Consider the following 25,384-nt stretch of genomic DNA (forward strand, 5'->3'; position numbering starts at 1 on the left):
TCTATTTAGTGAAAATAATGGTAATACAGCATGGTCCATGACAACATGTTTTTGGATATTAGCAGTATGCGACTCTCCTGTTCAGTGGTCTGATGGCACAAAATTCTTGTACTGAGTAATGGAACAAGACTGTTAATCATTCCTTTTCACAGTCTGCAAATCGTTTTGTTTTATATTACTGCAGCTCTTTTCAGTCATCTACTTGATCTTACTCTTTGTAACTGCCATGTAGTAGATTTTGTCACGTATTTCTCAGTTTTAAATTCCACTACATCATCTTTAACAGAGTGCTGGTCAGACCCGGGAGAGGGTGTGTGTGCTTACAACCCACATGTCCCAAGGAAGTATGTGTGTGTGAGAGAGTGTGTATGCACATTTATAACTACGTGTGCAAATATAATTTTAGGGGTTAGTTATGAAGAAATGTTTAGAAACGTGTAGGTGCTTATTAACATTTTGAGAGTGTCTAGAATTGCAGTTTCTGTTATATTGCATATTGATTCTGAAGTGTAATTCATTGATTGATTTAGGGATAATATGTAGTTAACTAACAATAAACCATTTTGATTATGATTTGATAAAAACTCTGAGTTTTAAGCAGGTTTTTTGTCATGATACCTCATTAAATGAACAAGTATGATTAGAATTCTATATTGTTGATCATCACAACATGTTGAGTAGAGTGATCTGGAAGCTTATACATAATATATACCTCTTTACACATTGTTGCTCACTCAGACACATGTAGCATGTATTTTAATCAAAGTGGGGGAAAAAAAACATCGGAGAACAACCATTTTCTCTTTTTCATACCAAATTCTGAGACTCTGAAAAAATGCAAAGAACATACATTTACATGGAGTATGTTTTATAAAAACTTATAAAATAAAAAATTCCTTCCTCCTCATGCTCTTCCCCTGCTCCAGCATGAGCTCCCTCCCATGGGAGACAGTTCTTCATGAACTTCTTCAATGTCAGTCCTTCCCATGGGCTGCAGTCCTTCAAGAACTGCTCCAAACATGGGTCCTTTCCACAGGGTTCAGTCATTCAAGAACAGATTGCTCCAGCGTGACTTCCCAGCGCAGTCACAGCTCCTGCATGGAGCTTGCCCCAGTGAGGGCTCTCAATGGGGTTTCATCTTCCTTTAGGGCATATCCACTTGCTCTGGTGCTGGTTCCTCTGTGGGTTTCAGTATGGTTATGTGCTCCACTCTGGACCTCCATGGGCTGCAGGGGGACAACCTGTGTCACCATGGTCTTCACCATAGGCTGGAAAGGAATCTCTGCTCTGGTGCATGCAGCACATCCTCCCCCTCCTTCTTCACTGACTTTAGTGTCTGTATAGTTGTTTCTCTCACATATTCTTATTCTTCTCTCCCACCTGCTGTTACACAGTATTTTTTTACCCTTTCTTCAATATGTTTTCACAGAGGCACCACCAGCTTCACTGATTGGCTTGGCTTTTGATAGTGGTGAATCCATTTAGTAGAACTGGATCTGTGCAACACAGGGACAGCTCCTCGTATGTCCTCACAGAAGTCACCCCTGCAGCCCTCCTGCCTACTACCAGAACTCTGTCATGTGAAACATAGAAAGGATGTGACAGTGTGTGCCAATATTCAACCTGAAACAAATCCTGAAAAGCCAACTTTCCAATTGAAGTGCTTGTTTATAGTTCCTGTTAATGCAGTATCATAAGCACAGTATCATGGTATATAACAATTTAATCATCTTAATTTAGTTTGAAGTTCGGCTGTTTACAGAGATTTCCATTCCTACTTTGTCACTGTGGTTTCTCTGAAGTTGGGTGTTGGGGATTTAGTTTTGGTTTGGGTTTTTTTGTTTGTTTTATTTTTTTTTAAGCTTCATTATTCTTTTTTACTATATTTCTAAAACTTGAAGAACTTTAATATCCTGAGCCCTGACCACTAGAAGTATTGTAAAGGAGAACAAGTAAAGAATAGATATCTGGCTCTTAATTAGACAGCAAATTAGGACAAGTCTTATCAAGGACACAGTCATTTCAAGCATCTCTTGAGAGAAGAATGTCAATGATCAATACAGTTTTTCCTTTGTGAAGAGAAGAGCTAGTGTAGAAAAGACAAAATTGAAATCTTCTAGTCTTTTATTGTTTTGCCATTCTTTAGTCATTCTTTTGTATTTCCTGGTGGGAAATTTTAAAGAATTAAAAGTAGACATTTGTAAAGTGTTTTCACTAATTATGATACGCTAACAGCATTTCTTTAAAATCATGCAGCTAGGTTTTTATTTTTATAAAAATATATCATTCTTATCCAAGGTATCACCATGCTGAAAGGTTAGATCTGTACTAAGAATACTGCATAGAGACACAGAAAGCATTGCAAATTAATACATTGTTATTTAGCTTTTGCTTCTACTTTTCGTCATAAATGAAACAGACACAGTGAACATTTTTATCCTTTCTACTAGCTTTAAGGCATAACAAGAACCTCACACAATAAAGGGTCACATGAATGGGCATTAACAGAAACAATATTTATCCTGGGAGTGCTTGCTTTCCTAAGCTGAAATTTATAGTTCATTTTGCTGTTGAACTGTAATATTAAATATTAACTCCTAATATTAAATGCTGTATATCCCTCCCAAAAAAGTTAATGCTAAAGCTGATCTGAAAGTCTGATGAAGAAATTGTTAGAAATCAGGAAAGGATCATAGGAAAACATCACTGAATTTGCTCTGTTGAGATCTGCTCTAGACAACTTCTGTTGTTTGTTACAGAAAACACGGTAATGGGCCACAGGCACTTCAGACATTCTTAGAACTGGTGGCTCAGTTTCTCAAAAAAATCTGATAGCTTAAGAAATTAAAGTCTGGGATGGACCTAAGACCTAGTAAACTGCAGATATCTGCTTGTCTGTTAAACAAAATAAATGCAAAGCATATTAGAAGACTTGGAGTGTTGGAGCGTGGATCTTTAAGGAGACTGCACGACGAAAACCCTGTGTAAATAAGGACTGGAGCTCAAAAGTTAGGCCTCAAGGGCAGAATGCCCGTGAAGTATAGGATAAGAAAACTATGCTGTATGATAAGGGAGTAGTGTTTGCTTAGAGCAGAGCTTCGCCAAGCGGGTGTCTGTTTGAAATAGGCTGTTAAACATGACAAGCATATGTATCATCCAATAATGGTGTAGAAAAGGTGTGGTCTCAGGATTATTGGCAAAAACTGTCTATATAAGCAATAAGAACTGCGCAATAAACGAGACTTCTTGCAGCTAACTCATATTGAGTCGCCTCAGGAACATCTCCAAATCCCTTCCCCGCATTGGAGATGTAGCCTTGAAAGCACCTGGGAAAATTGAGTGATTTTGATGAAAATCTTGGATCAAGGTTCCCAGTCAAGTGAATTCTGGCAATTACACCACTTCCCAAACACATAGAAAACGTGTGACACACAAAAGACTAGGCTTCAGAGCTGTATATTAGCTGTCTAACAGACAGAAGCAGAGCTGCCTGTTAGCAGACCTTTAACAGATTGCTTTGTGGAAATCTTGCTTCAGAAAATTAACTTGAACGATAATTCAATGTGTATGTGTGTATATATATGTATATAATTATATACATATAAAGATAAATACATAATATGTCATGTATATAGAGAGATAGAAAACACTACAAGGATAATCTTCTTGCAGTAAATACTTCTCTATTACTTGTTTTGTTTGAGTTACCTTGACTAGATTTACAACTTTTAAGACAAGGTCTTGAAGATACTGGCCACATACACTGCACAGCATGCATCAGCCAAGCATGTTCTCTCCAGTAAGCCAGTTCTTCTAACATACTACTTACAAACTCACCAGACTTGAACCAAATTCAGGTGATGTTGCATTGTCTTTGCTATAATAATTAGCACCAGTTCAAAGTTCTAATTTAACTTCATGAATTTAGGAAATAATGATTCTCTTGAAGGATAGTATGAGCTACTCATGATTAAACAGATTCTTAAGAAGTTGAGATCCTTTTGAAAGGGTTATAGGTAATCTGAGCCCTAGTTGTGCAAAAATATAAAATACTTAACTCTAAATAGGTGATATTATCAAAATGGAATCTCAAGAATTGTTTCTGAAATGATACCAGATAACTAGATCTACACCACCAATTGGTGGAGTTCTATGAGATATAACAACATTCAAGGTGGTCTGAAGAAATGTGGATTTTAAAAATCATATAAAAATTGTTTAACTTGCACTTTAGAAAAGAGTCTGGTCTGTAGCAGTCACTTTTCTTAAGCTGGATAACATTCCAAATAGCCTTGAATATCAGATAAAGATCCAAATTTCAAATACGGGAAAAGTAAGGGATCTTTGGCATATTATAACAATCCAGTTAGTTCTTTACAAGTCATAGAACTTCATCTTGAATTGCTCGATTAAGTCAGAATTTGCTTGAACAACAACCCATCTTCAGGAAAGATTTAAGTGACAGATTTATAATTAAACTATCAAAGTGGCATGCAGCTAAGGCCTAGATGGCAATTTTATGAACAGTATCATATTCCAAATCACCTTCCTCTCTTGAGCCCAAACAACTATATATCATGGTCACTTTTAGTTCAGTCTCAAGAGCGGTTTTAAATCAGTTGTCCAGAGCTACCCTGTAATAATTCAGCTGTTCTATAACTGTGCACCTGAAAGACTGCAATGCCTACAAACTTTATGCTTTCACATTTTGCTTGAAACTTAAATATTTCAGTGTCCTTTAAACTTCTGTTCTCTTATTTTCAGCCCTGCAATCTCATTTTTGCATGTGCAAGGGAACTCACTAGGTTTTCTGTGCACATCCTAGAAAACAGCTTCACAGGTGTCTTCTGCATATAGATGGTAAATCACTGGGTGGTAAGCCAAGCAATGAATAACAAAGGAAGTAATACCACATAAAACTCTGTAAGTCTAACTAAGCTGTATATCATCTCCTTATAAGAAAGTAGGCTACAGTCCTTCACACTTCTTGCCCTTGGTTTATGCAGCCACATTAACATGTGATTTCTACTTTGTTCACACTACACAAAGTTTAGAAACCTCTAGGAAGAAGCCCAGATGATTCCTTTGTTTAACACTAACCAACAGAATTTCCTTAAAGGATAGGATGGGATCCCTGGTGAAATGTGGATTGGCATAGGATAGTCAATCTTTGCCTAAATTTTTAGACCTTTCTAAAGATTTTGGGTGCAAAACCTTTGGAGTGCCTCCTGGTACTCTGAGACAAACTTCACATATAGGCTTGAAAATTATTCTATATTCACACAGCATGAATGAGCAAAAGGTTTGGACTTCAGTGCAAACCAGACCTTAATCCATGCTCAAAGTAATAAAGATGTAAGTAGAGTGAACTAGAAGTAGCTTGGGACCTTATGAATCTCGAAATTCCTCAGAACAAGGAAAGAAAGGAGTGTTAAAACTGCAACCAAAAATTCACAGATTTATTCTGAGTTCAGAAAAAACACCAGGTAGGTTCTGGTTCATCATTTTAAGAAAACTTCTGGATTTAACATAGTTGTTCATTTCAATAACGAAGGTGGAGGAATATTGTGCCCCTCCACCCCCATTCCACTTGTAAAATATCACACTCCATTTAGTAGAAGTCTAGACTTCATACTAAGATAAAAGTCGCAATTTTATAAATCATTGTTTCCTTATTCCCAAGGAGTATATTGTAATCCATATTGTATAGACATTTCAAAAATTAATATGTTTTAAGACTTAAAGAATATTACTTATAAAGTGCATAACAGCATTTAATTCTGAAAATGAATTTATTTAACCAAAACTACTTTGTTTAGAAGGAGCATAAACGCTTTTATATCTGCTAAGAAGTTGGACATGAGGTTTTTAAGTGCTTTCTAAAGCCATTTGATCTCTTAAGTGCCAAGACAATTGTAGTTAAAGTCTAAAACATACTGTCAATGGCATTGCACAAGAGAGGAACAGTAGCAGAGCTATTTTGTTAAGAAGGATAATAGTGATTCTCTACATACTATGGTAGTGTGCAACAAAGAAATATATATTGATTTCTCCTTACTCACTTGAGACTTCATCCTGAAGAGACTGGGATCAAATTAATCCATTTTAAAAGGTATTAAAGTCCCTCTAAAATAAAGACTGCAACAAAGTGTTTTTATATTCTTTATTTACTTTAAACACAGCAAACCTATGCAGCATCAGTTATCTTTCTGTGGTTTTTTTTTTCATACTTTGCATATAGGAAAACATAGTGTGTGTTTAAGCCATGAGTAAATTATAATGGTTCTCCACATTGTCGTATAACATTAAACAGTCAGACACTTTCATATCTTTTATTTTAATTAACTGGAATTAGCAGTTTAAATGCTTTCCAACAGTTCATTACTGGGTCAACATATCTGAGGACGCAGGTTTAAAGATAGTTGAGCAATTATATTAGTTTTCTTTAACCACAACAGACATTCATATTAAGTGGTTTAAGTATTGTTAATTAGTCTCAGCATTTCCATAGGAAAACAAAAATACCACTTGACATTTCTAGAGCACTGCCTGGTTGTAAACCTCAGAAGGATCCAGTAACAAAAATTTTGTTTAGGATTTGAAGTTCCACAGATGCTTAGTACAATGGGTCAAATTTTTCCTACTTGTCACACTGAAAGCCACCATAGAATCATCTCAGAGAAATCAAAACCAGTGTATCTTAAGAGCTTTCTAGCTAAGCAATACAGCAAAGATATATAGACTGTTAGGCATCCAAACCAGCTGTGCTCTGAGCCAGCACCAGTCCAAAACCAGCTGGTTTGGTTTATGAAACAATATCAAGCTGAACGCTAGATGGAGGATGTATCAACTCACCTATATATTTCTTTAAAACATTTCAAGTACCTTCCAAAAGAAAGCTGGATTGCATAACCAACTGAAAGTATACCAGGGAGAAAAACAATTCTTTGAAGCGATCCACATAGACATGCTTTCTCAGACAGCAGGAAGCTCAAACACATGCCACTAATTATAGAGGACCTGCTGTCTACTCCTCCACTGCTCCTGATCTGAGACCATTATAGAACTAAATTTTCCAGCTTTTTACTTCCAAGGTGAGAGAAACCAGAGTCTGAGTGTCTCTATACATGAATAAACAGCCTGTCTACTCTCTTTCTTTTTTTTTTAATCTTGCATCCCCTGTTTCTCCTCACAAGGTTTTGCCACAGTTTCTCTTAGCCTTTATATTGGAATAACCTTGACTTTTTTTCTTCCTCTATTTCAATCACATTCTTTCTGGACAGCAGTGGTTTCTACTTGACTGATGGGTGGCACATGAGTTTGATACTCAGTTCTTTTAGCTCCGTCCTGACTATTTTGTTCGAGGATAGTGTGATTTAATCACAAAATTGTGATTATATACTTCAATGTTATTTGAGCTTTCAGGACAGTGTGGTGTTGCAAAAAAAAAAAAAAAGAAATAAAAACTTCTTGATTGATTGTCATGTGTGGAGACTTAAAAAGACTTCATTCATTAATAAAAGAAAATCAATGAAATGTGTAAAATCAGGTATAGAAACGTATCATCGTGATGAAGGTGATAGTATACTTTTGACATGCTGTCATGTTATGACACAAGGTCAGGTCAACAGAGATCAGGGAGCAATTTTTCCAGACTACCGGCTTCCCAAGAAAGACAAGACTCTTGTACCCGACCCGCCTGCCCCCTGGGCAGCCCGCTAAGTTGGAGAGTGTTCACCTAACTTATTCAGGGACCTCACAGGCAGCGCAATGAGCCAAACCCCATATATTCTCTGTATCAATTATGGAGTTTCTGGAAACTTATATTTTAATATGTGTATATATATATATGATAAATTTTACTACATGTGCTTGTGACAGGATACAGATTTGAAGATAGCTGGTGATAGGGACTGACTGTGAAAACAGATTTGATTTAGAATAATATAAAATTAGAACTGATCAGTGATAATACTAAATAGCTAGCAAGGTGTTAGTAAGTAAATGCACATAACACAGAGCTCTTACCCAATAGGCGTCCCTATGGGGGGAAGAAGAGAGGTCCAGCCCATCGACTGATCCCAGACGTTTCGATGGAGGGCTTCTCCCTAACATCCCCCTTATCTTTTGCCATTTTATACTATTTCTTTACTTTTAGGTGGAGCTTGAGTGACTTTAGTCATACATACTTTTGTGCAGCCTGGAGGCGGGTAGCTTTTGAGGTGGAGGTGTATTTTGGTATTATTGACATTATAATGAGCAAAGTTCAGCTTCAGAACATGATTTGACCACCACTGCTGAGGCAGTAGTTGCGATCCATCTTTCTTGATAGTAAATATGTGGTTATCTTTGCCAGACATTCTTTATCCATGATAACAGGGATGAGCTGTGGTACCTCTGTACCACTCTGTTCCCCATGTTATGGATGTTGCACATTCTGTCCGACTAGATGCAGGCCTTGTCTGTTCCAAGTGCGTTCTGTTCCTGGGAGCATCAACTGTGTCTTATCTCAGGGCTGCTCTAATATTACAGCTCATGTTAAGACGTAAGGTGAACTTTGGGGGACAATATTCTCCCATTCCCCCCCCCAATTTCTGTTATTTTTCCACACATGCATCCAAACTGCCATTAAAGACCAATAAATTATGATCATGTAATATGTATTCTGGCTGGGTCAGTATATAAAGAACTCAAAAAGCATTGAGCCATACATTGCAGTTAATCAGAAAACACAAAAAGGAGGCTAGTAGGTGGAATTACATTCAAAGAAACTGTGCATAAATCCTAGGAGAAGACTACTCTATCTATATTTGGTATCGTATGAAGTGGAATGGAATGACAAGCTTCAGAAAGTCAAAGAACATAGGGTTGTGGGGTTTTGCTAATATCTACTTTTTTTTTTTTTTTTCCTTTTCAAAAGCACTAGAAAAAGTGAAGTATTGTGGTACTGCAAAACTTGAAAACTGCAAAAAATAAAATCCGTGTTTAATGCACTGAAATTTTGTAAAGTAAAGTCCAGTAAAGTATGTGAATTATTAAAGTTTTCATACAGTTAGAATTTCCAAGGTTAGAAAGATCTGTTATGGTCACATGACTACATGCAGAACCACTTGATGCTTCATGGTGTACCTGCTTGAGCATGGTCTTATCCATGGGCCTCGATCCCTCTAGAGGTATACGCGCTGCAGCATAGACATAACCATGGCCCCCAACACTTTGAGATACACTTGCTCTGGAGTGGACTTATTCATGGCCACAGATGTTTCAGGGTGTCCTGCACCCATGTGGATTCATCCACACGTCACAGTCCCTTCGACTTGAGTTCTCACTGGAGTTCCAGCCTGTCCAGTACAGCAGCACAGAAACAGCAGCAGTGCCCTGGCCACGTGCCATCCCAGACACATCACTACTGCTGTTATCAAAATGTTCCCAGGCACAGCAGAGTAAGATGATGACCAGTGCAGCAGTGCACTAACCAGCCACTAATGAGCACTAGACACTAACATAGAGTAAGGCAAGCTAGTCTCATGGCAAGCACAGGAGCCTGCCCATTAATAGCTGAACGGCAATAACAGCTATAGCTTGAATCTAGCACATTCCAACCATATCTGTCATTATCACGAACTCTTCAAGCCCCACATTGGGCACCAAAAAGGACTGTTGTGGTTTAAACCCAGCCAGCAACTAAGCACCACATAGCCACTTGCTCACTGCCCCCATGGCAGAATAGGGGAGAGAATCCAAAGTGTAAAAGTGAGAAAACTCATGAGTTGAGATAAAAACAGTTTAATAGGTAAAGCAAAAGCCAAGCACACAAATAAAGCAAAACAAGGAATTCATTTACAATTTCTGATCTACAGGTGGGTGTTCAGCCATCTCCAGGAAAGCAGGGCTCCATCACACGTAATGGTTACTTGGGAAGACAAACACCATCACTCCAAACATGCCCTCCTTCCTTCTTCTTCCCGCAGCTTTATATGCTGAGCATGATGTCATTTGGTATGGAATATCCCTTTGGTCAGTTAAGGGCAGCTGTCCCAGCTGTGTCCCCTTCCAGCCTCTTGCGTACCCCCAGCCTACTCGCTTGCAGGGCAGTGTGAGAAGTAGAAAAGGCCTTGATGCTGTGCAAGCACTGCTCAGCAATAACAAAAGTATCCCTGTATTAACAACATTATTTCCAACACAGATCCAAAAATCAGTCCCATATGAACTACTGTGAAGAAAATTAACTCTACCCCAGCCGAAACCAGCACAGTAGATTATGACCTATTGTTTTACTGCATATAGAAAAAAAAAAGGCCTAATTCTGAAACATCTTAATGGAAGCATTAATTTTCATGAGAAGTATCATTAATTTGCCTTAGCAAATAGCTTCATAAAGAAAATAGAAAGTCTCAGTTCTTTTTTTTTTTTTTTCAGGTTATTCTAAATTGTAAGTTAGCTCTTACAAGAAGATTTTTGTTTAGATTCAGCCAGTACAAGTCTCTGGAGAATCGCTTCTTCAATGTAACATGGACAATCCCTCAAGCAAAGTGCAGAGTATCAAGAAAGTGTCACTGTAAATCCAAGATATTCTATGGGGTAATTGGAAAGAACATGCTTTCTTCTTATGACTGCAACAATAATTTTGATTGGAGCCTTTTTCACTCAAAAATAATGAAGTAAAAATGTCTTAGCACTTTTTGGAACTTAGGTCCATGAAAAAAATTGAAAGTCAGTTCCTATATTTTGAGCTGAACTGAACATAGTTCCGGTATTTTGTGAAAACAGTTGTTCAAAATTTGGAAATTCTTTCCATGGATTTGGAAGATAGACAGAATTCTATTCAGATTTTTTTTTTACATAAAATTTTGTTAAGTGTATAGATCTTACTGCAAGGGAGTAAGAAGTTTCAAGGATTATATAACTCAGCGGAATAAATTGTGCTATGGAAAATGTGGTAGAAGAAATCTTATAAAAGGATGAGTATATACATGATTGAAAAAATATTAAAAAAAAAGTGGAAAAAGCTCAGATTTTTGTTTGGCCTTCCTCATTGTGTCTTTGATTTTTATTATTAACCTTAGAAAGCATATTTGGTAATTTAATTCTATTACTATTTGCATCAATAAAGGCAAGATCAAGCAAATTGACTGAAAACTTAACTTCAAGATGTCATTATAAAACAAGTTTCCAGTGATTCCTTAGTTTTATTTTCTTTAACATCTAGATACCTACAAAATTAAGGTTTTGGGACTACCAGATTGCAAATGTTTACATATGCATATTCAACAGAGTTCTACTCAGTACTTGGGATTGCTCACACAGTACTCCTACACAGGCTTCTGAAGAATTCAATATTTTTACTCCTTCTTAATAGTTCTATGTAAATTTAATGATAATACTCCCATATATTCTAATTTACTCAAAAAGAGAAGCACTTACAACAAGTGCAAGCTTCAGAAAAAGCTAGAGAACAAAGAAAACAAAGGAAAAAACATGGAACAACCCTCAGTTTACAGTCTTAAAAAGACAAGGAAAGGCAAGTTTCCTTTAATTTTGATGTTTCTATGTAGATTTTTCAGTGCCATAGAAGTCTCTTTTCTCCCTCATACTGATAAATAGGAACACATGTATATACATTATATGTACACAGGCATAAACATACACTCTATGTTCTCTGCTTGGAGGAAAAGCTCATGAATGGGAAATATTATTTAAAACTTCAGAAACACTTGTCTTAGGTTCTGTGTTTAAACACAAGCTCAGATCTTAAATATTTGCTCTGTTAATTTAAACTTGATTTTTTTTGTTGATTTACTTATTGCCTATCACATAAATATGTATTCCATAAATTTTGCCCAAGATTTACTCCATGTATGTCTTGATTAACATAACATTATAAAGTGTTAAAACATATAAACTCTCAGGCTGGAAACAGACAGTGTTAAGTTACTCACAATTCTATTTTTAATAGTTTCTTTCCAGTCGTAACTGTTAGTCTTAATCACCCAGTAATAGCCTTATAGATACTATTTTTCTCAAACTTTATTTCAGCCTTATTCTTTGGGTCATTGTCAATATCTTTGTCTCCCTCACTCTGTCTCACATTCTCATGAACATATTAATTGTCCTCTCTTCTGTTTCTTTGATGTTTTCCCGTAGTTCTATATCTGAATGCAAGAAACTTACAATATCAATTTCTTTTCTATACCATCTCTACAAATATGCATTTCATGCAAGTGTTTTTTATGTTTACTTCTGTCTGCTTAAATACTTACAAAAAAAAATTTATTTCTTTTTTTGTCTTTTTTTCTTAGTTTAAATTAAACATACATAAGTGTATTAGATTCTTCTCTTGTGCACTTCTCTGATGTGGCCATCTTCTTTGTTATTGACATCTCTATCTTTTTGGCTTATAGCACATGAGGACTTCATCTGGGAATGCAAAGTTTTGAATATGTTCTGAAATCCCTAATGAATTTCAACTTGGAAAAAGTGTGAATCATCACATTTGCTAGTATTTACAATAAAAAAAAATCCAGTCACTCCACCATTATTGTCACAAAACCAGTAATATCGTCTGCTGTTTGCTACCAATATTTTATAAAATCTATCTTGCTTGGCTGTAATGAGACATGAAATAATCAGTACTTCTTTAAAAAAAACCCCACGTTCCATCACTGAGCATATTCCCTAAAGAGTTTTTATTGGCTTGTATTTATCGTGTTCTGTTTTGGGTTTTTTTTTTGAAGTTATATATTTCTTTATTGTCAGAAGTTCAAATAATTGAATATGTCTTCTTATTAAACTGAACTATTGAAGAATAACTTTCTTTGTTTTTAACACATTTTAAAATATCTCATTGTGGCTGATTCTATTATTCTAAGCATAAGTATCTTGATTGGCTCATCACTTATTTACTTTTTACATAACACTCTAAGGATTTTTTTTTTGATAAATCATAATCTCTGGGTATATAGAATATCACAGCATATCTAGTCATGTATCTTATTGTTCATAGTACTTCGTCTGATCAGTCCAGTCATCTAAAATATACTTGCGCAATTTGTAACTAGGTTACTTTTTTTCTGGATGGATATTTTATCCCACCTAAGAGAGACCTTTCTAAATAAGACACAGCAAACAAAATCAATGGGTAGAGCCAATGATTTATGCAACTGGCAGTTTGGAGAAAAAGTAAAGATGTGTGAATGAGACCATCATGAAGGCTAATCCTCACTGTTTCAGTGAGTTTGCAAAAGGCTTGTGCAGTTTCTATATCTGCAGTGAGTATTTCACCTATATGGCAAAAACCATATAGTATGATGCTGAAGGAGAACCTCATGGATAAAATAGTAATTCTGCATTCAGGGTAGACCTTTGACACTATGCAGAAATACATGGTAGAATTATGCATTGAATGGTGAAGATAATGAGAAATTCTATACAGCTGCCTTGCTTTCTCAATATTTATTACATTCTTTATTACATTCACACTGAAAGAATGTTTCCCTCACTTTACATGTATCTATACACACACAGGCAAATACCAATATATCTATACATGTGTCTACAGGTCTTACATATATATATACATATGTATATATGTATGTGGATGTATGTGAATATATATAAGCATATATACACACCCACAAATGTTGGCGCACATAACAAGTCTGTTAGGATATCTCCCAGAGAAAAAGTTTTTTCATCTTTCCACCCCAAATCCAAAATAAAGAACAAAATTTCTACCAAGATCTAATCTCAAACAAATAAACAAACAGACAGAAAACCTGAAACTGTTGAAAGATTTATGTAAACCTTAAAGAAGCAGAGATTTCTGAACAGACCTTCTTTTGGCTTGGGGACTGGGCCATCTACTCCAGTCCTGCAAATATTACAAAGAGAGGACAGCACGACAGTAAACAACAATCCAGGTAAAATGGCCTTTTAATCTTTAAATCTGAATGGTTTAAAATCAAATTCTCTGAGTATAATCTGAACATCTGGACTAGCTACCTATAACCATCGGATGGAAGCTCTCCCTGCACAGAGAATCTGCTCTCCATCAATATTTTATCTTGTGAGGCAAGACTTCTTCAGTGTCCTGGCTTGCTTCAGCTTGTTATGTCTCATAACCCTACAGTTGTAATGCAGATGAAAAAAAAAAAAAGAAAAAGTATAAAAGGAAATCATTATTGCCTTGAAATAGTACTTTTTAACTTCTACAAAAGGAACTAGTCTTGTTTTGGGAATTAAAATATCTGGAGACGAGTGAAAAAAAATAGACTGCGATATTTTTTCTCTTAGTACGTATGGAATACTGACAATTCTTTTCTTTCTATATGGATATAACTAACTACAAGCTTGACTCTTTCAGGAATAAAATTCTATTTCTATTATCTTTATGTGGGACTTCTGTGGGTTGTGAATCACTAATTATCTTTAACTGCATAAGTAACAATGCTTTTTCTCTGGTTCTTTCTTTTTTTCCATATTATTGATTACATTATGACCTGCTGTCATGAACAGAGTGATGAACTTCACCCACAAGAGAGAAGCAGCAACATATTTTATTGATATAAGACAGTGAGTTAACAAAGTTCAATGGTAAATGCGACAAGAAGATTCGATAGCAAGGTGCATTTGATTGTTTACTGCATAGAGGACAGGGTCAGACAAAACTTTTAGGGAGACGCTCTCCTTGAGTCACGAGGTTCAGAAAGGACACCCTTGCTTTCTAAACTCCTTCCCAGAGAGAAGCCTAGGTGTGGCTGGATCCACTCCTAGTCCCAGGCTTGGTCAACAGTTTATGTCTAAAAGATTATATGCGCACAACCAATCTAAGATACAGTCTTAGTGAAGCTTCGATGTTTAGCCAGCTATTAGGCACTTACCAAGCATCTGTTGTGGCAAGGAATCTCTCAACCTCAAAGAGCAACCTTGAGACACTTCCCAACTCAAGGTGGCCAGCAGGTCGAGGGAAGTGATTCTGCCCGTCTACTCAGCTCTCGTGAGACCCCACCTGGAATACTGTGTTCAGCTCTGGAGTCCCCAACACAAGAAGGACGTGGAGCTACTGGAACAAGTCTAGAGGAGGGCCACGAAGATGATCAGAGGGCTGGAGCACCTCTGCTATGAAGACAGGCTGAGAGAGTTGGGGCTGTTCAGCCTGGAGAAGAGAAGGCTCCAGGGTGATCTTATAGCAGCTTTCCAGTACCTAAAGGGAGCCTACAGGAAAGCTGGAGAGGGACTTTTTACAAGGGTGTGTAGTGATAGGACAAGGGGCAATGGATTTAAACTGAAGGAGGGCAGATTTAGGTTAGATATAAGAAAGAAATTCTTTACATTGAGGGTGGTGAGGTACTGGAACAGGTTGCCCAGAGAAGTTGTGGATGCCCCATCCCTGGAGGTGTTCAAGGCCAGGTTGGATGAGACTTTGGGCAACCTGGTGTAGTGGAGGATTTCCCTGCCCATGGCAGGGGGTTTGGAACTAGATGATCTTTGAGGTCCCTTCCAACCCTAACCATTCTATGATTCTATGATTCTATGAAATCCCGGTGTGCAGCCACTGCTGTGCAGGAGACCTCAAAGGGCTCTAGTCTGCCCACTATCTACAGAGTAATGTGACTGACTCACAGTCATATTTGCATAAAAAATACAGATGCTAGCTTCTTCCAAATTTGGCTTTCCACCATCCCTGTGGCCAGACGGGCCCATTACCATAAATGAGCCCTTGGCTATTGTCTTGTTATCTCTCTCCCTCAAGCCCACCTTCAACAGGATGCAGCCGTCATGACTGACACTGATGGTTTATCGATTGAGAAGGATTACAGGAAAAGATGGTGTCATGTTATGACACAAGGTCAGGTCAACAGAGGTCGGGGGCAATTTGACCAGTCTACTGGCTTCCCAAGAAAGACGAGACCCTTGTACCCAACTCGCCTGCCCCCCCTGGGCAGCCCGCTAAGTCAGAGGGTGTTCACCTAACCCTTTCAGGGATCCTGCCAGCAGCACAATGGGCCAAATCCCTTATATTCTCTATATCAATTATGAAGTTTCTGGAAACTTATATTTATATAAATTTTATTACACATGCTTGTGACAGGATACAGATTTGAAGATAGCTGGTGATAGGGACTGACTGCGAAAACAACTTTGATTTAGAACAATACAAAACCAGAACTGATCAGTGATAATACTACATGGCTAGCAAGGTGTTAGTAAGTAAATGTGCATAACACAGAGCTCTTACCCAATAGGCGTCCCTATGGGGAGGGAAGAGAGGTCCAGCCCGTTGACTGATCCCAGACGTTTCGATGGAGGTCTTTGCCCCACATCCCCCTTCCCTTAAGCCATTTTTATACTTTTTTGATGAGGCTTGAGTGACTCTAGTCAAGCGTATCTTTGTCAGGATCGGTCCAAATTTTCCTTGCTTTGATTTAAAGGTATAGACAAGAAGAAATTTTGGACGCATGCTCAGTGAGGGGTGGTTGCAGCCCGGAGGCGGGTAGCTTTTGGGATGGAGGTGTGTTTTGGTTTTACAATGACATTATAACGAGCAAAGTTCACCCCAAAGGCGAGCCATTTGGCAGCTTGTTGACTATCGACATGCCCAAACGGCTTAGGCGAATGCTTCTATCCATCATCATTGTTGAGGCGAGGGTCATGATCCGTCTTCCTTGACAGTTGTGCAGTTCCCTTTGCCAGCCATTCTTCTATCCCTGAGAACAGGGACGAGCCGTGATACCTTCGTACCACTCTGCTCCCCATTTCAAGGACATTGCATGTTCTGTTCGGCCAGGACAGACCTTGGCCATGCCAACCACATTGTGCTCCTGGGAGCAGCAGCCACACCTTGCCTCAGAGCTACTGTTAATATTGCAGCTTTTGAGCTGAACTTTGCGAAGCCGTGTTTCTTCATTTCCCCAATTTGGGTTATTTTCCCACATAATCCACCCCGTGACTATAGTCACTCAAGCTTCACAATGCTTAAATAAATTTGGGGATGTCTATTTCATGTGAGACATCAAATGTGTTATACGCATTAGATATGGATTTCAGATAGGTTAAGCTTTTCATAATTTTCCAGATTTTGGTATACAGTGCTATTAACAAAACAAAACATAGTGAGGTTAGAATTAGAAGAACAATAACAGGATGAAGCATTCTGTCGACAGTTCCTGTGTCAGTTGTGTAACCATCCAAAAAGGGGTATCCTACCATCAGTGTTCCACATCTTTCTTCACTCATTCTGGACACGATGTATTTCATTGGATGGTAATCAGAGTCTTTTTTTTTTTTCATTGTCTTGAACTCGTCTCAGCAGTTCTTTCAAATCCTGGTGTCGTTGTCACTTTCTCTTTAAGGTGAGGTTTATTTCAACAGGTACAGGTGAAGGTTGAGAGAATATCACAGGTGCTGAATAAGTAAAATCACATCCTGTAATTTCAATGAAATTACAAACAGAAAAGATATGGAACTACAAAAAGTTCTTAGGCACACACAACCTTTGCCAATATGTTCAAGTATTGTTTTGGCATTATCGTTAGGATGAGTTTCAAAATGACAAACATTTTGTTCAGTGTCAAGACAAATGTCTTGGGCCTGGATGGTGTTACCTTCACAAATGAACCCTTGTTCTTGCACAATGCATGAATTGACATCAATTGTTTGCTGTTTATTTCCGTTTTTTCGGGCCCATACTCTATGCTCTAGAGGATATAGTTCCATTGTGATTTAATTTTAATGTAATAATTGGGTATATTGTGAATACTGAAGCATTATATATGGTTAGCACAAAAGCTGTGGCTTTGCTGGTGATGGAATCATAAGTAAAATTTACTAAGTACCACCAGGACTGAAATTTCTTTTTGAAGTCAATTGCATTGTCCTAAATTATTTTTCTAATTTTGGTGGGTAAGGTGCTTTCTTCACCTTCCTTTATAATTAAAGCAGTTATTGATTGCATCTACAGTTGAGCTTGGGTATAGCTAAGAGCCAAGGAAATATTATTTTGCATTGCACCAATTGCATCTACGATTAGTATTAGTATTACAGCTAAAATTAATATTAATAGGAGGAGTATCCACTTATCCGCATGCAGTTTATCCAAGATTTCTGAAAGAAAGAAAAAAAAAGAACCATGCTAGGTTGCAAACACAACCAGCAAATGTTAGTTAAAATGAGAGTATTATCCATCATCTGCAATGTTTGGTACAGTTGCTGTTAAAGGTGTAGTGTTGGCATTGAATTGCCTGTAATCGATGGTGAGCCTCCATTGACCGTTCAGCTTTTTAACAGGCCAGACAGGAGAATTACAGGGGGAGTGAGTGCAAGTAATTATACCTTGCTCCTTTAAGTCTTTCACCACCTCGTGAATTTCTGTCTGCACTGCAGCTGGCAAAGGGTATTGTTTTGTATTTGGGAATATACAAATCTGGAATGGGAACACAAGAACAGACACTTCTAACGAGTTCAGGTTATTTTCCCACAGGTGGCAGCAGGAAAGGAGGAGAAGCACATTGTGACACCTGTTGAAACAGACTATTTCTTAATGTTTATTTGGAGTTTACTTAGAATAGTGGGATTGTGATCTAGATCGGAATTTTTAGAATATAATAACAAAGTATATTTGCCATTTGTCTCATTTTATCAACATATCTATATATGTACGAATTTTAACTTAAAGAATATGGAGTAGCATCTCAGGATATATCCCTTGATGTATTCTAACCGGCATATTGTCCAATGGATCCCCTTCTCATGGGACACAGTCCACAGACTTCTCCAACATGAGTCCTTCCCACAGGATGCAATCCCTACCCATTAGATTGCACCAGCACGGGCTTCTTCCCCACAGAATCACCGATGAACTCTCAATGAACTCTGCCTAGTCCAGCAGGCACCCTGGGAGCTGCCCTGCTGTAGCCATCACCAGTCCAGTGGTGGTGGCCCAGCATGGGCAGCCACCTGTCTGGGAGGTTGGGGGACCAGCCCCCTGCCTTCCCCCTGTTTTCACTGTTTGGGCTCCTTTGTTCCCTTCTTAAATAAGGTATTCTTAAATATGTTAACACAGACCAGATTTGCCTCACGTGTATTCTTAACCTAGCATGTCAAATCTAACACTATGGTGAGCTGTTGTGTCACGACATTTTTGTTTGTCTTAGTGAAAAGGATGGCTTTTCTATTAGAAATAATAGGAACAAACTAAAAAGTGCAACCTGCAATAACAGACATATGATGTCTAGACTGGTATATTATTATTATTATATATCATCAAGATTTTTGACATATTTATGTAATATAAATGTATGTGTGTACTTTCTGTTTTGGGAAGAATAGGTTATGTAAGCTGAGGAATATTCCATAATGTCTCATAACTATATGAGCATTCTAGCACAATTATTTTGATAATTAAATATTCTGCCAATTAAATTTGAGAAACAGCCTTTGTTACTGTTTCTACAAGGAACCCAATAAGCTGGAACAATTAACATTGTCAGAGATTTCCAGACCTCATGTGTACTGCAAGAGAGCAGAATGTGGCTGACAGAAACGAAACCTATACAGAAGCAGTCATACTGATTAATTCTTCCATTTCTATAGAAACTAGGAAGCTTTTCTACTTCACTCAGCTGGCTTTGTTAGAGAATAAGAAAATGTGCAACTACCATTAAAGAAAGACTGTTGTTTTTTATATCTACAAAACTTCCCACTAGTCTTCACAGTATTGTAAACCATCCAGAGCTGACACCAAGCCTCCACAGAGTTTAGCCTCAGATTTGACACAAATTTGACTGTTGTGATTTAGCCCAGTCAGCAGGTAAGCTACCAAACAGCCACTCACTTACTCCTCCCCCTCGGTGGGATGGGGAGCAGAAAAATGTAACAATGGGCTTGAAAGTAGACGTAAGAACAGGGAGGGATCACCCAGCAACCATGGCAACTGACAAAACAGACTCAGCTTGGGGACAAATCAATTTAATTCATTAACAGTTCATTCAGAGAGGATAACAAGAAATAAAGCCATATTTTACAAACGCCTTCCCCCTACCCCTCCCTTCTTCCCAGCTCTACCTCCTTCCCCCCATGGCACAGGAGGACTGGGAATGGGGGGGTTGCAGGTCAGTTCATCACACATTGTTTCTGCTGCTCCTTCCTCCTCAGGGACAGACTCCTTAAACTCTTCTCCTGATTTGAAGTGGGATCCCTTCTCCCACTTTAGGGGGAGAACTAGATCATCTAGTTGGAACTAGATGATCTTTGAGGTCCCTTCCAACCCTAACCATTCTATCATTTTGTTCTAAATAAATGAATTCCAGAACTCTAACATATGAGTCAAGAAATATCAAAACAATAAATGCTGCAGCCACATTGCTAAGGGAAAAACAGTAACACCATTGATTTGTAATAACATGCTAAAGCTTTCTATATAAGTAACAAAGATAATTTGTCCTTTCAGGCTTTGGAAGCAACAATCTCCAGCTTTTGACAAGACTGCAAACAAACTCTGAGTTGATAATAATATCAAAATATTTTAAATAAAGACTAGAAAAAATAATAACACATTATGCAAGAAAATCAAAGAAACATTAAACTAAACTAAAAATTGTGGGAGGAATATTTGGGAAAAGAAATGCATATTTTCTTATTTTGTGGATATGAGGTTTGAATCCAGAGGGGTATGTTTGCAAATAAAGCTGAAATATGTAGATATGGATGTGTGGATTAGTGTGTTACAGGAGGAACGGGATGCAAACTCATATCCTTATAATAGCACTGCTATCAAGGGTTCCAGCTTTAGACCTTGGGCTACAATTTATTTTTGTACTCTTAAGGATGTAAATGTCTCTGATATGTACACATTTCTATTTTGCTTTTCTCTCCCAAATTTCCACTATCTTCTTCCTATTTCTTCAAAGTTTATTTTCCTTGTAATTTCCTCCAGTAAAAATATGTTCCTATAGTCTTCCATCAGCTTAAATACTCATTTTTCTCCTTATTTCATTCTCCATATTCCATCCTCTCATTCTCCTTCAAAAGACTTTCTGTGTTCTGTTGTTTTTCTTGAGTATTTTTAATTTTTTGCAGACCAGGCATAGATGCTGGCCCAGTGAGGGATAGCTAATGAGAAGAGAAGAGAAGAGAAGAGAAGAGAAGAGAAGAGAAGAGAAGAGAAGAGAAGAGAAGAGAAGAGAAGAGAAGAGAAGAGAAGAGAAGAGAAGAGAAGAGAAGAGAAGAGAAGAGAAGAGAAGAGAAGAGAAGAGAAGAGAAGAGAAGAGAAGAGAAGAGAAGAGAAGAGAAGAGAAGAGAAGAGTTGGAATGGACCTACAATGATCATCTAGTCCAAACACCCGACTATTACAGTGCTGACTAAAAACAAAAGTTAATGCAAATTATTGACATTATTGTCCAAAAACCTCTTAAACACTGACAGGCATGGGGCATAGACCACCTCTCTAGGAAGTCCGTTCCAGTGTTTGACCATTCTCTCGGTAAAGAAATGCTTCCTAATGTTCAGTCGAAACCTCCCCTGATGCAGCTTTGAACCATTCCAACGCATCCTATCACTGGATCTCAGGGAGAAGAGATAAGAACCTCCCTCTCCACTTCTTCTCCTCAGGAAGCTGTAGAGAATAATGAGGTCGCCCCTCCGCCTCCCTTTCTCCAAACTAGACAAATCCAGAGTCCTCAGTTGCTCCTAATAGGACTTCCTTCCAGGTCTGCGGGCCCTCTCCATGGCCAGCTAGGGGCCTGGAGCAGCTCTCTGCCTCTCTTTGCGGTCGGTCCCAGGAGCTGCGTCCAGCTCGCATGGTCAGGCCCCTACCTGAACTACACCCAACCTCTCTTTGCGGTCAGGCTCTGGAGCTGCTCCTGATCTCGGCTCGTGGTTGTGCCCCGGAGCTGCGTCCTGACTGTGTACGATCAGATTTGGAGTTCTGTTCATGGTTGGGCTCTGGAGCTGCTCCCGGCCTCTCTTCATGGTCGGGCTGCTCGTGCCCACTCCTGCCAGCCAACGACTGTCCGTCCATGGGCCGACTGCGTGGGTCAAAGGCAGCACTTGACTCGCTCTCAAGGGTCTTCTCCTAACTTGCTCCCCTAGCCAGAGGGCGCAAGGGAGATCCGCTCTGCTCAGCGCCCATCAGGCCTCATCCGGGCACTGTCTGGGGTCCCGGACAGGAGGGAGGCCAACAAACCAGAGGGGCTCAGGGGAGGCAAGGGGAGGGTCTGTGGGGCTGGGGCTGGTTCAGCATGGAGAGCAGAGCAGGCATCAGGGCACCTCACAGCACACCCTGTTGTGTACAGAAAAGACATTAGGGGATGGGAACAGGCTCTTCCCAGCACTGCCTGGTGGGAGGGTCAGAGACGGTGGCATCCCCTGAAACTAGAGAGGTTCAGGCTGGAGATAAGGAATCAAAACCAAAATCCCTGCTGTGAGGATCACGAAGCACTGGAGTGGGTTGCCCAGAAAGCGGGTGGGATCTTGGAGCCTGGAGGTCAACCTTCAGGACCAGAGAGGCGGCAACCCAGAACACAAATCCCATATCCCTTGAAGGGATGCTTGCTGAAGTCCTGGAAGAGAAAGCATTGCCAGTGGGAAGTGTAATAAAGGCTTCCAAATCTCCATAAGCTGCAACATGAGAAAATCACTTTCTGGTTTCCTTTAGTTCAGCACCTTTCATAAATATTGATTTACAATCTAATTGAGTTGGATAGGATAGGATAGGATAGGATAGGATAGGACCATTTACATCCAGTTGGAAGGGAGCTGCGACGGTTGTCTAGTCTTACTGCCTTACCACTCCAGGGCTCACCAAAATTTAAAGCCTATTATTAAGGATAGCATCCAAATGCCTCTGAAACATTGACAGGCATGGGGCATTGAACACCTCTCTAGGGAGCCTGTTCCAGTGTTTAACCACCTTTTCGGTAAAGCAACAGTTCCTAATATCTAGTTTGAACCTCCCTTGAAGCAGTTTTGAACCATTCCAACTCATCCTGTCACTGGATCCCAGCGAGAAGAGATCAGCACCTCCTTCTCCACTTCCTCTCCTCAGGAAGCTGTAGAGAGCAATGAGGTCACTCCTCAGCCTCCTTTTCTCCAAACTAGACAAACTGAGATTCCTTAGTAGCTCCTATCCGGGCATGCCTTCCAACCCTTTCACCAACTTTGTTTCCTTTCTCTGGACGCATTCAAGGATGTTGTCATCCTTCTTAAATATGAAGGCCCAGAACTGCACTCAATACTCAGGATGAGACTGCATCAACATTAAATACAGCAGGATAATCACCTCTTTACCCAGCTGATCACTCTGCATTTGATCAACCCCAGGATGTGGTTTGCCCCCTTGGCTGCAGGGCACACTGCTGACTCATATTCAGCCTGCTGTTGACCAGCACCCCTGGATGTCTTTCTGCAGGGCTGCTCTCCAGCCACTCCTGTCTCAATTTATAACTTGTGGGTGGCATTGCTCCATCCCAGGTGCAGATTATGGCATTTGGTTTTGTTAAATTTCATGTTATTAATGATTGCCCAATACACTACTAATCTATCTAGATCCCTATGCAGGCCTCTTGTTCCTCGAGAGAGTCAACAGCACCTCCCAGTTTAGCATCATCAGCAGACTTGCTCATGGTGCATTTAAATCCTGCATCCAGATCATTGATAAAAGTGTTGAATAGAACTGGCCCTAGAATTGAACCCTGAGGAACACCACTGGTAACCGTTCTCCAGCCGGATGCAGCCCCATTCATTACTACTCTTTGAGTCCTGTTGTTCAGCCATTTCTTCACCCAGCACACTGTGCACCTGCTCATCTCTACAGCTGGACAACTTGTCCAGATGGATGCTGAGGGACAGTATCAAAAAGCCTTTCTAAAATGCACAAAAACTACTTTTTGTCATAAATCTTTCTGCCATTTGGTAATTTTGAAGTAATTCTTTGTGCAATCGACTTAGTTCGTCATTCTTCTGTAACATAGGCAGATAGAGGCATTTAATCTGTTCTAAAAAAAGCACTTGTGATTCTGTTAGCTGAGAAGCAGAATAATGTATCTCTGGCTCTATCTGTAGCTGTGTCTTTCCTTAGGCAGGGTATACTCTAAATTAGCTTGTATAGAGCTGTGTATCTATACTGATGTAACACATCTACACAGCATCTGATCTGGCTCGGGTATACCAACTCTGTGCTACATTGCAAACTGTGGATATTTACTAAGCAGCCTCAGGGTTCAGACAAATGCTCAAGTCATCCAAATCATCTGAGATAATTAATTGGCTATGTTCTTAGTTTGCCTCTGACAAACATGAAGTGACATGACATCTTAATGAAAGAAGGTTAAGACATGCTATCTCAGTTTGGTACAGCCAGATGCCAGATTTTTAATTCAGGCTAGCTCAGCACCGCCAAGATAAACCAGGTATAGATTAATCAGTCTCCACACTACCCTTAATGTAGGTAGACCTAACCCGTTGGATGTAGAGGCAATGGTACAAATGCCACTGCTCTTCTGCATGGTCTCAAATAGCTTTATGAAATGTCTGTAAATTTGGATTAAAAAATATAATTTTAATATATTTGTTTCTTTCAAGATCATAGAATCATAGAATGGCATAGGCTGGAAAGGACCTCAGCGATCATCTAATCCAACCTCCCTGTCATGGGCAGGGATGCCTCTCAACTAGACCAGGATACTCAAGGCACCTTCCAACCTGGCCTTGAACACCTCCAGAGAGGGGGCATCCACAACTTCTCTGGGCAATTTATTCCAAAGTCTTACCACCCTCGTACTGAAGAATTTCTTCCTAAGATCTAATCTAAATCTGTTCTCCTTCAACTTAAACTCATTTCCCCTTGTCCTATCAGTGGACACTCTTGTAAAAAGTCCCTCCCCAGCCTTCCTGTAGGTTCCCTTCAGGTATTGGAAGATGCTACACATTATTGTTGCAGACAAAGTTGAAGTATAGAAGCCTGAAAAAAAAATACAAGTAAGCCCAAGTAACAGTTCCAAAATAATTTTTTAAAGTAATCCCACTATTTTCAATACAGTCTTACAATTCTGATAACATTGCTGTGATTTTGTGACTTCTGGAAGTTTTTGCACCAACTTTTGGCCGTCGTTACCTATGTATCATCTCATTCGTTTCAAAAAGAACTCATTCTGGTACAGCAGAGCCTTCTCTAGCATGAAACAAACTCACTAAAGAATGGAACAATTACTGGTGTACACAGATTTTCTGCTGGTGGACGCAGTCAGTATCTGCATATCCAAGTTTGTAATATCATGATACCACTGGAAAAATCTTGTAGTTATTCTTGTCTGTATGAGGAAGTATAGCTTGAGAAAAGTTTCTGCATAACTTCCAGAAGAAAAAATGAACATCACTTCTTCAGCTTTC

This window comes from Tauraco erythrolophus, chromosome 5, assembly GCF_009769465.1.
Source record: "Tauraco erythrolophus isolate bTauEry1 chromosome 5, bTauEry1.pri, whole genome shotgun sequence".
In the NCBI taxonomy this organism is placed as follows: Eukaryota; Metazoa; Chordata; class Aves; order Musophagiformes; family Musophagidae; genus Tauraco; species Tauraco erythrolophus.